A 13,287-nucleotide genomic window follows, 5' to 3' on the forward strand; every position below is an offset into this window, starting at 1 on the left:
GTGGTCTGTGCATTTGTGTAATTGTTAATCCCATGTGCTGATTTGTATATTGGACAGTTGCATGCGGAATAAAAGGAGCAAATGTTACAGAAGTGTATTTCATGCGTTTATTGTTGCGCGTCATCTGTGTCCTCATGTTTAGCCTGCCGCGGCCGTTGATTGGAGGAGCCGCAATAAATTGTCAACAGAAAAGTTTGTAGGTTTTATTGGATTATTTATATATAGATGAGTTTTATTGGTGAGAGTTTTATAGTTTGCTGTTGCCTTTGTCCACGCACCTTTTATATGAAGCCTTTGGCTACACAAAACAGATTTCTTTCAGGAGTCTTATTCCCCTGTTAGGTTTCAGCAGTACAGCTGCATTAGGCATTGTACTGATTTGCTTTCTAGTTATTGTGCAACAGGCAGCTGAAGCCATTGGCTTGGGAGTACCGCCGCAGTTTGTGTTTAAGACAGTTTGTCTTCCTCAAAGCTGATGGTATGGAGGTACATAAATACCCACCGCTAGTATGTACGGAAGACTAGGTTGAGTTAGTTAGGTTTAATAGGCAGATAGTGGGGGATATTGCTCCTGTTAAATGTGTGTGTCCCAGGTTTTATTAAGTGAATGTCATCAAGTTGATGTGTTGGAATAAAGCTGTGTGGCATAGGTGCAGTTCAGCGTTTGGATTTTGTAATGCTTTAAAGAAAAATGGAGACACACCAATTAATACAAAGTGTTGATGAGGATGGAAAGAAAAGACAGCCGAAACCGACTGCTAAGGCTTTGGAGAGTCAGATTGAAAGGCTTCAAACAGAACGTCACACTAAGATTAATAAAATTAAAAAGGTCATAAAGGTTATTAAAGAATTAAAGCAATCTGAGGATAATGTTTCCACTGTTCAGACTCAGTTAGAGAATTTGTCTGTGTTGCTTAGTGAGGCAACTTATAAGAGATAAAGAAATGGCTTCATGATGCAAAGGGAAACTCTCAGAGTAAAAATCAGGTGTTTGAGCTTGATTTGCCTCAGTTAAATCCACCTGGTGTTGATTCCTCTGATGTATTACCTGCTGGAAATGGTTCTGGTGCTTCTAGGCACACCGGGAATGTTGGTAAAGGTGCTGCAATAGATGTTAATCCAGGTGATAGCATCTCTAATGTTAGAAACAGAAGTTGTAGGAAAAGCGAATCATCACTCAGTGGCTCAATGGTTTCATCTGCCTTGTCAGCACGCATAACGGCAGAGGCTGACATGGCTGCCCTTCTTGTTCGACAGAGGTTGAAAGAAAAGCATGCTTTGGAAGAACAAGAAATACAGCTTAAGAAAAGAAAGGAGCTGCTTGACTTAGAACGTTCAAACCTGTGTTACCAGAGCGACCATATCAGGGTGTTGATGTAAGTGATCATCAAGCGCAGGTATTGGATGTGAGGCCTAAGGTTAAAAATATTTCTCAGCCCAAGGTCGTTTCATTGGAACAGTCAGAGACGAAGCCACAAGTATTTCCCGGTGCAGTTTCGACTACTCGGATGATGTCGCAGTCTCACACACAATCAAAACATTTTACACATACAGAGCAAGGTAGTGAGGGTCATGATCATCTAGTCACCGTTTTGAAGAAACAAAATGAAATTACAACTTTATTGGCTGAGCAGCAGTCTCTGTTTTTGCTACCAAGGCGTGATATTCAGTTCTTTGATGGTGATCCTTTGCAATATCAAACATTTATGAGAGCTTTTGAGCACATGGTGGAGAGTCAAGCTCACAGTGCTAAGGATTGTTTATATTTTCTCGAGCAATACACTAGAGGCCATCCAAGAGAAATGGTCAGAAGCTGTCAGTATATGCCTGTCGAGTATGGATATGCTAAAGCTAAATCTTTGCTCCAGGAGAACTTTGGCAATTCGCTGAAAATTGCTGCTGCCTACATTGAAAGGGTCAGTAAATGGCCACTTATAAAATCTGACCCCACTGACCCCACTCGCCCCATTTCTTCATCCACTTCTTGCTCTTGTGCTTGAAATGAGACGCAGACGCAGCAAAAGTCAGAGGCTCTAAAATCCACAAAAAGGGGGCTTGTTAGATCAGGATACTGGATGTGATCCATAGAAAACATGGATAATACACCACTTTATTTGAAGACATCTGTAGCACTGCCTCAGTTCTGGATGTTTCCACAGACTCCTCTGTGCACCTAAAGAAAAGGTCAAAGGTCAGCAGCACATGTAGTTGGGACAATTCTTCATTTACAAACAACAGTCGCACAAATTATACAATTATTTTCCTCCAATTAGGACTTTTGACTTGCAGAAATGGTCCTGTGTGATTTATAGGCTGTGATATAAAAACTAGTTCCTAATGGCAGCGATTCACTCAGTAAACATGTGTTTCCTTCACCAACCTCACACACAGATCCAATAAGATCAGGAAGTGGGCAGTATAGTACAATATGTGTTATTTTGTACTGTGCTGCCCAAACTAAAGATCTGCTGAAGTGTTGGAAATGATTCAGATGTTTATTTTGGACGATACAGCAGAAGATCAGACATGAAAGTGGAGATAACACAGAAGACCTGCAGCAAAGGGTCAGAGGTCAGACTGGGCCACTGGATTCAACAATGAGCCAATGATCATCAAGTAGTGACTAAAGCAGAGCCCTGACGTTCTGACATTTATCACACAGTTAGAACAAATGTCTGCTGATGACTTCATCTCATGAAATGACTGATAGATGTCAATTCATTGATCAGCTGAGCTGCTGCTGCTGATCTTCATCGTGCACAGAAACATTCAGCTTGTTTCAATCAGTAAATAACTCCCACTACTCTCAGTTTGAACTGTTCCCACTCAAAATGCTGTCAGAACAATGATCATTGTAGAACTTCACAAACATCACGTGTTGTTTTCCACATGTAAGATCAGCAAACACACAGAAACTTCCTGTTGCCACACACGGCCTCTAAAATCTCTTCCACGGTTTCTGTCTGAAGTCCACTCTCTGTGTCGGATCCACAGGAAACAACAAGATCTTATTCACATGGTTTTCAATGTGTCTCCTTACAAAAAGTCCAACCAATGAACAAATGTGTATATTTGTGGAGGCCGAACAAAAGCACGACACATTTGTCTGTTTCTATAAACTGGTGTCAAACACAAATATGAAGAGTTTCATTGACAGACTCCAAAATGCCCCCGCAATGAATCACAGGGAAATCCTACAGTGTGGCAGAGAATCTTAATGGCTCCAACATCAACACATCCACAATGTTGGATCCAGTTCTACCTCACAGAGTTACTAAGACACACCCTCTGCCAGCATTACAACAGCTCCACCTGCTTCACCTGCCTCCTCAGCCTCTGTACACCTGAAGAGAAAAGAAAGGCTCCAAAAGCTCAAATCTACAAAGGATTCATGAAGTTTCATCCAACAAGAACATGTTTGCCTTCCACAGTGTGCTGTTAGACACCACTGTACCTCTGCCATTTCAAAAAGAGCAGCTTGCTAACATTTTGGCTCCAAACACTTTGTGTTTAAGTTCCTAATCTTTGTTTTCTTTGTGAACAACATCTGGAGCTTTTTGACTCATAGAAACATCATTTTGTTCTTTAGATGACAGCAGATTGGGACTGAATAATCAATCACTATCAAACCAATAAAGACAAAAATGCTGATTTTACAGGAACTTTGTTGGAGAAGCTGTAAAGACATGAAACTGGTGGAGATCCCAAACCAGTTGATAGTGCTGATTATTCCAAATAAAGCTGTTTTCCATTTGAGATGAAATGACTTTCTGTCCTGATATATAATAAAGATGTGAGTTGTTTTTGAGCCCCTGTATTAAAAGTAGATCCAGTTTAAAGTCAGCTTGAGTTTGATGTCTTTATGTCAAAGCTGCTCATGATGTTGAGCTGCTGATGGAATAAAAACAGTGAAAAATCTGCCTCAATATAAAAGCATGTAGTCCAGACTTAAATGGAGCCTGTTAGCTGAGGTCCACACACAGTGTTTGACAGTGTAAACTGTGTGAAAGGGCTGCTGGTGGAGCTCACTAGGATGAGCAGGTGACCATGTGCCACGAGGTGGAGAGCAGCTGGCCTGGGTTTGATTCTGACCCGGGCCACGTCCCCTTTCTCTCTCCCTCTGCTTTGCTGTCACTTATCTTCACTGCTCTGTCCAATAAAGCTGAAAAAGGCCCCAAATCAAAGAAATCTGCCTGCAGCCTCTGAAATGTCTTCTGTTTCCTTCCAGAGGCCGACGGCTTTTTCACCGTCAGCCCATCAGACAGTCCAGTAGCATTTATGATGATGTCATGATGTTGAAGAGACTGCTATGGTGGCCTCCCATGACCCCCAGCCTCATCTACACTGAGATGCAGACATTTGAAAACATTCAGCAGACAACTGAATAATAGTCCAACACAACAGTCTGTGTACAGACACACACTGACCTTTCATAGAGTCAAAGGAGTCAATCAAACACAGCTAGTTGAGTCATTTCTTGTGTGAGTCTAAAGTGAATCTAGTATTTGAAAGTCCACTTCCTGTATTTGTTGTTGAAGACTTCTTCAGCTTCTTCTCAAGGACATCTGTAGTAATTCTGTAGTGATTTTCACCTAAAACCATTTTTTTCTTTTGATGAGTAACACTAGAGTTAATATAAAATCAACTCTAGTTAAGAGTTACATTTTATTCAATATGGTAGTAGAAATTTAACTCCATGAGAGGTTAGTTTTAGCTCATATAAAGAGTTGAAAAAAATAATCAAGTCCTGGAAAAGAGTTACTGTAACTTTGCACTAGAGTTCATTCGATGGTCACGCATGTACACTCAAATGTAGTTAATCTAAAATCCCAGAGAGTTTAATCCAAAGACCAGAATTTGCTGTGTAGCAATCATGTCCAACAATGTGTATAATCTGAATGTGTCAGTTGCTTGGTTTAAAATCTAACTGTGCTATGATTAAAAAATTTTGTCCAAAGGGACAAAATTTTCCCAATCTGAAACCAGATCAATAAAGCAGAAGAAATGTCAGTGAAAGAAGCACAGAGCGTCTGATTTATTTCTTTATTCATGTTCAGGACTCAGAAAACAAAGAAGCAAATGTTTACATTAATGCACAGAAAACAGTATTTCTCGGAAAGTATTTACAGCAGAATCAGTAACAGATTATTAAATCCCTGAAATCTTCCATTACTTCCTCAAATTTCAGTGACGACTTTCAAAACATTTGGTGGAGAGTTTGCATCTGATTTCATCAGTAATCCAACTTATTACATCCCATCTATGCAAGCATGTGTTACCTGCTTACCTGACCTTGAATGATTCAATGTTAAACCTTTATTTTTAAATTACTAAAGGTTTTAACTCCAGGGAAGTTTGCTCATTCAGGTAACTTTAACATTAAGCCTGGGTTTTCTGTACTACGGAGCTGGTTCACAATCTCAAACAGCTGTAGCTGAGAGAATAAAAGCTCAAACTGCCGGGAGTTATGTCCAGAGTTCAGTCTAAAACAAGCTGGAAGCATTTTCACTGATTCTTCTAAAGTATGTTGATTATGTGCTGGGCGAATTGTGTTCATGTGATCAGAAAATGATTCTGATCTGATGTTGCTGTTTCACTGCCACAAGCATATAACACATGCCTGAATACATGTTCAGCCATTCATATTCAATCACTCTGATCTGATCACCTGGGAAACAAACAGCCATACTGAGCACTCTCTGAGCATGCTCAGTACTCAGCACTGCAGTTCAAATCATCAGATTAACAATTTGCTGCAACATTAATTGCATGTCCTTTTTACAACAGGATTGTATTTTACTGGTATTTCTTGTCATGGCTAGGGCAGCAGTCGTGTGGAGATGAGAAGGAGGATCCAAGTAGCAGTCAGCGGCGGTAATGTGAGTGAGTTTATTTACAGTGCACAAAACATAACAAAAGAAAGCGCTGAACTAAACATAAATCTAAACTGGGAGAAACTAATAAACAAACCTGAAAACATAAGGACACCGGGAGATAAACAGAAATGACATGGCAAAACACTGATTAACACAGACAAACCGACAAGGAACACAAGCAGGCACACACTATAAATACACACAAGGTAACGAGGGAATTACACACAGGAGGGGAACACAGCTGATCCTAATTCAGAAGACAACAGGAAGACACAAACTGACACAGTGATAGCAGACACAGACCTTCAAAATAAAACAGGAAATTCACAAAGACAAGCTCAGGGACACGAACAGAGCACAAGAGGGAGAACACTAAAGCACTAAACACAAGAACCAAACCCTAAGCAATAATGCAAAATAAGAATTAACACAAAACATAAGATGACACCAAAATGAAACACAAAACGCTGGGTCAACGACCCAGGACCATGATAGTTATAGATTTTTCATCACTATTCCTATATCTCTTGTGTAGATGTTGTGAGGACCATTTTCTGTGGAAGATTGGGAAACCCTGCGTTAACTTAGTGAGTTTATATCTGTTTATCCTGATCAGCAGTTTTAAGGTAAGTAAAAATAATACTGATAAAGGGTGATCAAGCCTTTTCTCAAGATCTGCCCTAAAAGCAGTAAGACCTCCTCTTTGTATGTTGTGTACTTCAACTTTCAGTGTTGCAACACTCAAGTTTGTCATGCTGACTTTAATAGTAACATTAATATCTGTGTGAGTCAGATCATGACCATCAGCTTTTCCTCTGACAAACCCTCTTTCAGGATTGTGATACATCTTACGATAAAGATCATAATCACAGTTTGTGGTCCTACCAAAGACTCCGACTGCGTACCAGTTACAGTACAGACCATAGTCAAAAGGAACTGAGAACATGACACCTATTTTCTTATCAGCTCTGTTTGTAGATTGATCGTAGAGATCGTAGGTGAAGACTCCAACAGTTCCACGTGCTGTGCCACCAATCTTAGAGAACAGAGCGTTGCCAGATTCAAAAGGCTCAAGTTTCGTTGGCAAAGGAATTTGGCAGAGTCCGCTAACAAGATGCAGACTAGTCAGAAACAAGAAAAATATGAATTAATATTGTTATTCAAACAGGATCCTAACTCCTCGTAATAAGTCAGGTAGATCAGTTTCTTTATGTAAGAAACAGACACAGGGGTATCCGGTTGTTCAGTCTGACGTCACTAGCCGTGTCTGGGCCTAAACTCCGCTGCAGGTCCATATATCAAATGATCACTGTGGCATTACTGAGAGTTGAAAAACTGTCTAAAGTCTTTCATCTTTAATAAAATGATCAGTGTTCTGCTCTACCAGGTGTAACAATTAAGTTTAACATCCAGGCATCCATGACAATGGAATTTATGACATTTAACGGAGTTAGAAGTTAGCAGGAAGTTAGCTCGCTAGCTTCCATCTAAATACAATACAGCATGTCCTGACTGCGGGGTTTTGGAAACAAATTAAAACGTACAGCTCTGCTATCACTTCCAACATAAATGAAGACAGAAAACTAAACAGCAGTGACGTTTGTAGGGTTACTGAAGTTTGGCTAGCTGGTATATAATGATGTGCTACGTGACCGCTAGCGACACAGCTATGTTAGCATAATATAAACAAGCTAACTTTTTTTCCACTCGATAAAAGTTAACGTGAGTGTTCTCGGTGGTCAGGAACAAATGTAATCGCATGGCAGGATGCTGTAAACGGACCAAACTTCAGTCAGGAGAACAACTGAGATAATCCATCCACAATACGAGGCTAGTCATTCATATACTGCTGCATGGGCTGGGCTGTAGTTACATCGTAAGGTTTTAAAAACTGAGCTTAAATAAATGATTAGCGGTAATAAAAGCCGAGGGATCAACAGTGATCACTGACTGTTTTAGGAGCTTTTTGAGATTAAATAGAAGAAAATACAAAACATTAAACATGTTAACAACGCAAAAGCCATATTAAACGCAGACTACTTTAGGCCCGGAAGTAGGATTCGTCACGTCATCACTGAACAACCGGATTGCTGCTGAGATAAGAACATCATGCCAAGAGTTCAGAATTTACTAAACTGCTCATCCAATTCCTTCTTTTACTTTAATGATATCAATGAGGTTTCAGGTGATGTGCAGGCAGCATCTCAGCCTAAATAAAAAGTGTAGTAGTCACCTGGGGTTTTGAAGGGTGTAGCCCTGAGCCTGGTTCGTAATATGAATGGCGGACTGACGAGCGCCCATGGTGTCTGCAAGCTAAAGAAAAAAAGAGAGAGAAGAACGTGTTTCTGTCTGTGGGAGCATCTCTGTTTTTTATATTTGTGAGCACATGGCTGTAGACAGTAGAGATGATGCAAACACCATGTTGTCCACTGATCATGTTACAGTACCTCCACTTCACCCGACTTTATCTAAAAAGTTTCCTTCAAAAGGCTCTGCAACTTTTTTCACTTAATCTTCCCTTTTCTCATTTCATGCATTGAACCTGTTAAAACAGTTTAAACATGGGCCCTCAGTGTGTGTGAGCAGCTGTGACATTACTTATGTTTCCACAACAAGCGCTCCAAACACATCAAGTAGAGAAACGATGAAAAACAGATTCTGAAAATGCAGTGAGTCAGAGAAACGAGCATTTACATGCAGGATTAACAAGTCAACATGAACTCTATTTCAGTCAAATAAACAAAGTCAGACTCACAGTGATGAGATGAATTCAGCTGATAGCGATCAGCAGTGTTTGTGTGAGCAGTCCTCGCAGTCTGACTGAGACCAAGCAATCTTCTTTTTGTACCCTGAAAGTGCAGGCAGAACATTTGTTCATGAACTTAAGGATAGTTGTAGAGATAGATTTTTCCTATCCAGGAAAAAAAAAAACACTACCTCTTCTTTTTCAGGAAATTCGAGAAATAAATGTTTTTTTCTGTTACATTTTATTGTCTTATATCTTTACCTTTCTTTTTTTTTTTTTTCTTTTTTTTTTTGCCTGTCCCGTTTGGATCTTTTGCCATTAGAATTATTGTCTAAAGGCGAAGAAAGATGCCCAACGGATTTACTTTACCAAATGGACCATCCCAGCCTTGCCGTATTGGTCTATTTGATTCAAATTTTATTGTTTATTTTATTTTATTTTCACTTGCTACACACGGGACAGACTTAACTGGGGAAAAGAAAAGGGAGAAAGAAAGAGGGAAAGAAAAACAGTGGGAAAGAGGAACAGTCATAGAGGGCAAAAAAACAAAAACCAACAAAACAAACAGACAAAAAATACATATATCAATCACCTGGATCACCTGTTTAGAAAGAAAAAGAGAAAACAAGCAAAAAAAAGAAAGAGCAATATAATAAACAACATCATTGCGATAATCTATGTGAATATAACACTAAATGCTAATAATTGAATATTATTGTGCAGCACGTAATATCGACAGCGCACAGTGTGCTTAAGGTAGCAGCCAAAAAGGGTGTAGTTTGTGTGTGTGAGCACCTGTGTGTACACCTGTGAGCATGAGCGCGCTTGTTTTTAAAAGGTTCCTTCATGTAATGATCTGCTAGAGGGTGTGGGGGGCCACTGCCCCGTCCTCCAGGGCATGAAGCAGGTATGGAGGAGATCAAAACTCCAGACATCCAGAGGCCCTCAGAACACAAGAGACCAAGGAAGACCAACAGAGGGGCAGCCGCGCCACTATCCCAGAAAGAGCTGAGGAGAGTCCCAGATCAGGGGTCACTCAGCAGCCGCGGAGCAGAAGCCAGGGGGGTTGCAGTGACGTGCCCGTGAGCTCTGCCGGCAGCCAGCTGTGCCTGAGTGACCGAGCCCCAGGCCGAGAGGCCCCGACAAGCAGCCACCAAGGAGTGAGCCGGTGTGTACCTGGACGCCCATCCCCGGACACAAAGAACCACCAACGCACCGATGTCTGAGGGTGTCTGCCACTGGCAGGGGAAGTGGTGGGAGGAGATAGGCCTCCATACCTTGGAGGGCCTGAGATGTCCCCAGAGAGGTGGCGTCTGATACCCGACCTGACATATAGACACAGACATACAGGCACACACAGATACAGACATCCATTCCCACCCTCATGCTCTCAAATGCAATTACTCCACACTCACCCAACGTGGAGACAGACATAGAGAGACACTGTACACACAATCACACTCCCCAAGCGTATATCTTTAACTTTATTAGGTCTGCGCTTCGCAGGCCCCACTGGTTTAGATTCCTGTGAACAAAGCAAGACAGCTTGATCCATTTTAACTTGCAAGTGGAGCCGATCGGACCAGGATCTTGGAGCTGCAAGCTCCTCGCCTGATCCCAGACAACTCCAAAAACCAGCCCCCTCTCGTAGCTCTTTTACTAACTCAGTGGTCACACAAACATCTCATTAATCATGCGACAGATAAAACACTCACATGTGAACATGTGTGTGTCTATGAGCATGTGATGTGATCAGTGATATGTGTATGTGTGTCTGTGTAGGAAGCAGAGGTGGGCATTCATCTTGCACAATGACAATCATATTGATCCACAATTCTCTAACAACCTTGATTTTGATTGGTCACTGAGATATTTAAGAAAAATTCCCCTCTCGCCCATGCGGGCGGTCTTTATCCTTCAAGCTTGCGTTTGATAACTAAAGGCTCCACACAGTAAAACTGGTGATTATTCACTCTGAATTATTCTTATATGCCATCTAACTATTTAGGTTACTTTGAAGGCAATATTGTGGTGTTTATCCAATAGAAGTATGTTTGCAAATGTGAAGAGGGCTGATTATGTTTGCAAACAGCATATTCCATTAATATTAACTGCAAATCACTGAATGCATGACAATATGATTGGGAGCCAAATGAAACCCTGCTATTGGAGCATAGGTGTGCTTCCACTCTACACAACCTGAACAGCAGAGAGGGAGGAGAGAGAGAGAGAGAGCAGTGAAGACGGGAGAGTAATCCATCTGGCTACACTATCTAAGTAACAGTTAATCTGACAACAGTTACTGTGGAATCGCTCAGGCCACATTCAGTGTGTTTAGTCTGATCACACACGAACAGAAAATGACGGACACACTCGGCCTCGTTGGTCCAGCTGTGAGTCCGTTACCGTGAACTATGGAGCCGCACGTTTGTGCTGGAACTAAGCTGCACACAGCTGATGCTGATGTGTATATTGGAGAACATTCAGATCTAAGCCCGCAGACTCAGAGCTCAGAATTGTCTCTGCACATCTGCCTTTGTTAGAACAGGAAGTAGTTTCTAATTTCATCAAGCTTGTCAACTTCCTGTGGTCGCAGTCATGTGACTGTTAACGGTACAGAGAGATGTTAAAAACAGGAAGTGTGGTTGCTAAGCTGTTGCTATGTGTGCTGATGTCACACAGATTAGGATGAGGTGCAATATAATGGACAAGTCACACGAAGCATAATGGATGAGTATTCACCTCTCTTGAATAAAACATCACCAAAAATTGTGTTTTCCTATAAAAGGTGACTAATTTTGCAACGTAATGTGATGCATTACACACAAACAAGCCTTTCTGTTTACGTTTATCAGGCTTTCTCCTCATGCATTTAACAAAATACCATAAAAATACAAGTGTGGTTTAACAGAATAAAGTTCATTACCCAGTTGCATTTAAAAACAAAAATGCCTTTTTTGTCCCCTGTGAAGACTGTGAGAGGAGGCACAGACCCACCATTTAAACTGAGCCCCTTTTGATTACAGATTAAACTTTTTGTTATGAAATCACAACAGTCAAATGGGCTTGTATGGGGAGATGGCTGTGTAGATTTTTAACAGTTTCTAAGAGGTAGAATCTGAAATATTTGACTTTTTCTATTACTGAAACAGATCCTGTTTCTACTGCTGTTTCACACTAGTGGATTCAGGGGACTCGCCAAGAAAAGAAAAAACAGCCAAGTTAAGAAGAGCAGTGAAAAAACGAGAAAAACAAAGCATACTATAAGAAAGATTAAAAGGAAAGTGCTAGAAAAATCACACATGAAACAAAACAATACTAATTAATTATTTTGTTTATTCAGTTTACACTGAAATATTGATCCATTGTGTAAATACATTCAATGAATTAAAGAAAACTACATTTCTGCCAGATTGATTTTTCACAAGGTGCCCCTGTGTATCTGACATCCTCTCAGTGTTGGGATGGTGAATGAAGGAGTTTTGTGCAGTTCCAGCAGAGACACTAAAACACAGCAGTGATTGTGTTTAGACAACAGACAAACATGAACTAAATGCAGTGAAGCTGCTGTTTGTCTGAGTGTGATCAAACGTCTGAGGGAGCTCACTGCACAGGAACGTTTACGTCTTTCCTCTTTTATTTCACTGTGGAGGCTGAACCCTCTCTGAAGTCAGCAGCATCATTTCAGTTTTACAGTCGAACATTTCTAACAGGAAGTGATCAAAAGTCTTCACTCTTTACTGTACCTGTCTAATAAAGCTAAAAAATAATTAAAAAGAAGACTTCTCTGAAACACTAAGAGGAAATCTGCTGTTCAGCTTAGCTGCTAATCGTGTAGTCAACATTTCAACCTGTCCTCACCAACTCCAGATGTTTCCAGCTGCACATTCATCACATCAAGAAAATTCTGACAGCAAAAACTGACCAATGGCTGAAAACACTCATGTTTATTTGTGAGCAGCATCAACTTTTAGACAGCAGGAAACCATCAGCAAGCATTTTCACATCAGTCCAAAAATGAACAAAGCTGCTGCTTCCATCTACAAACTGCCCTATATGCTGAACCACAAACTCCACCCTGTACTGAGAACTGAAAAAGTCGTCACTGTTATTTTTCTACAGATCATCGCTGAAAATATTATAACTGACTAATCATGGAGTCTTTTTTTCCTCAAACTACAAACATCCAGGGCAATAAACAGTAGCTGAAATGTCCAGAAACTGAAGACAAAACTTGAGACGTCAACACAAACTAATGTATGAACCTGGTCTCTGCCACCATCTTTTATATACAAGCTATGGATAGTGTAAAGTGGAAATAATCATTTAAACCAGCAAACACACAATCATGAAAAAGTAGAAGCAGTTTAATTGATGTTAGCCAGGAAAACACTATAGACTGCTTCACTTACCTTCACATGGAGCTCCACACTGAGACAATCAACATCAGTCACAAACAGGAAAGTGAAAGTAAAGTTTAAACAGGAAGGAAACACCCAGAGAGGCATCTGAGGACACCTAAACAATCACACTCTGTGCTGCGTTCTGGTGCATCTTGGAAACTTCTTTATCTCTGTCAGCTTGTGATTTACTTCTGCTGGTTTTCCTGTTTGAAACACAATCATCTGTTATCACTTTAGTGTTCTTCTTCCTTCAGCGTTTTTA

At 40.6% G+C, this 13,287-nt stretch overlaps 1 long non-coding RNA gene across 1 annotated transcript; it reads right to left on the bottom strand.

Moving 5' to 3' along the window:
• Nucleotides 1-5,029: 5,029 nt before the first annotated feature.
• On the bottom strand, nucleotides 5,030-13,076 carry LOC102075567 (uncharacterized). Its single transcript, XR_268415.3, has 4 exons — nucleotides 13,035-13,076; nucleotides 8,632-8,725; nucleotides 8,110-8,189; nucleotides 5,030-6,997 (listed from the first exon to the last, which is right to left on the bottom strand). It is a non-coding gene; the product is annotated as an uncharacterized LOC102075567 (long non-coding RNA).
• Between the last annotated feature and the right edge of the window lie 211 nt (nucleotides 13,077-13,287).

The sequence above is a fragment of the Oreochromis niloticus genome, unplaced genomic scaffold, assembly GCF_001858045.2.
Source record: "Oreochromis niloticus isolate F11D_XX unplaced genomic scaffold, O_niloticus_UMD_NMBU tig00002388_pilon, whole genome shotgun sequence".
In the NCBI taxonomy this organism is placed as follows: domain Eukaryota; kingdom Metazoa; phylum Chordata; class Actinopteri; order Cichliformes; family Cichlidae; genus Oreochromis; species Oreochromis niloticus.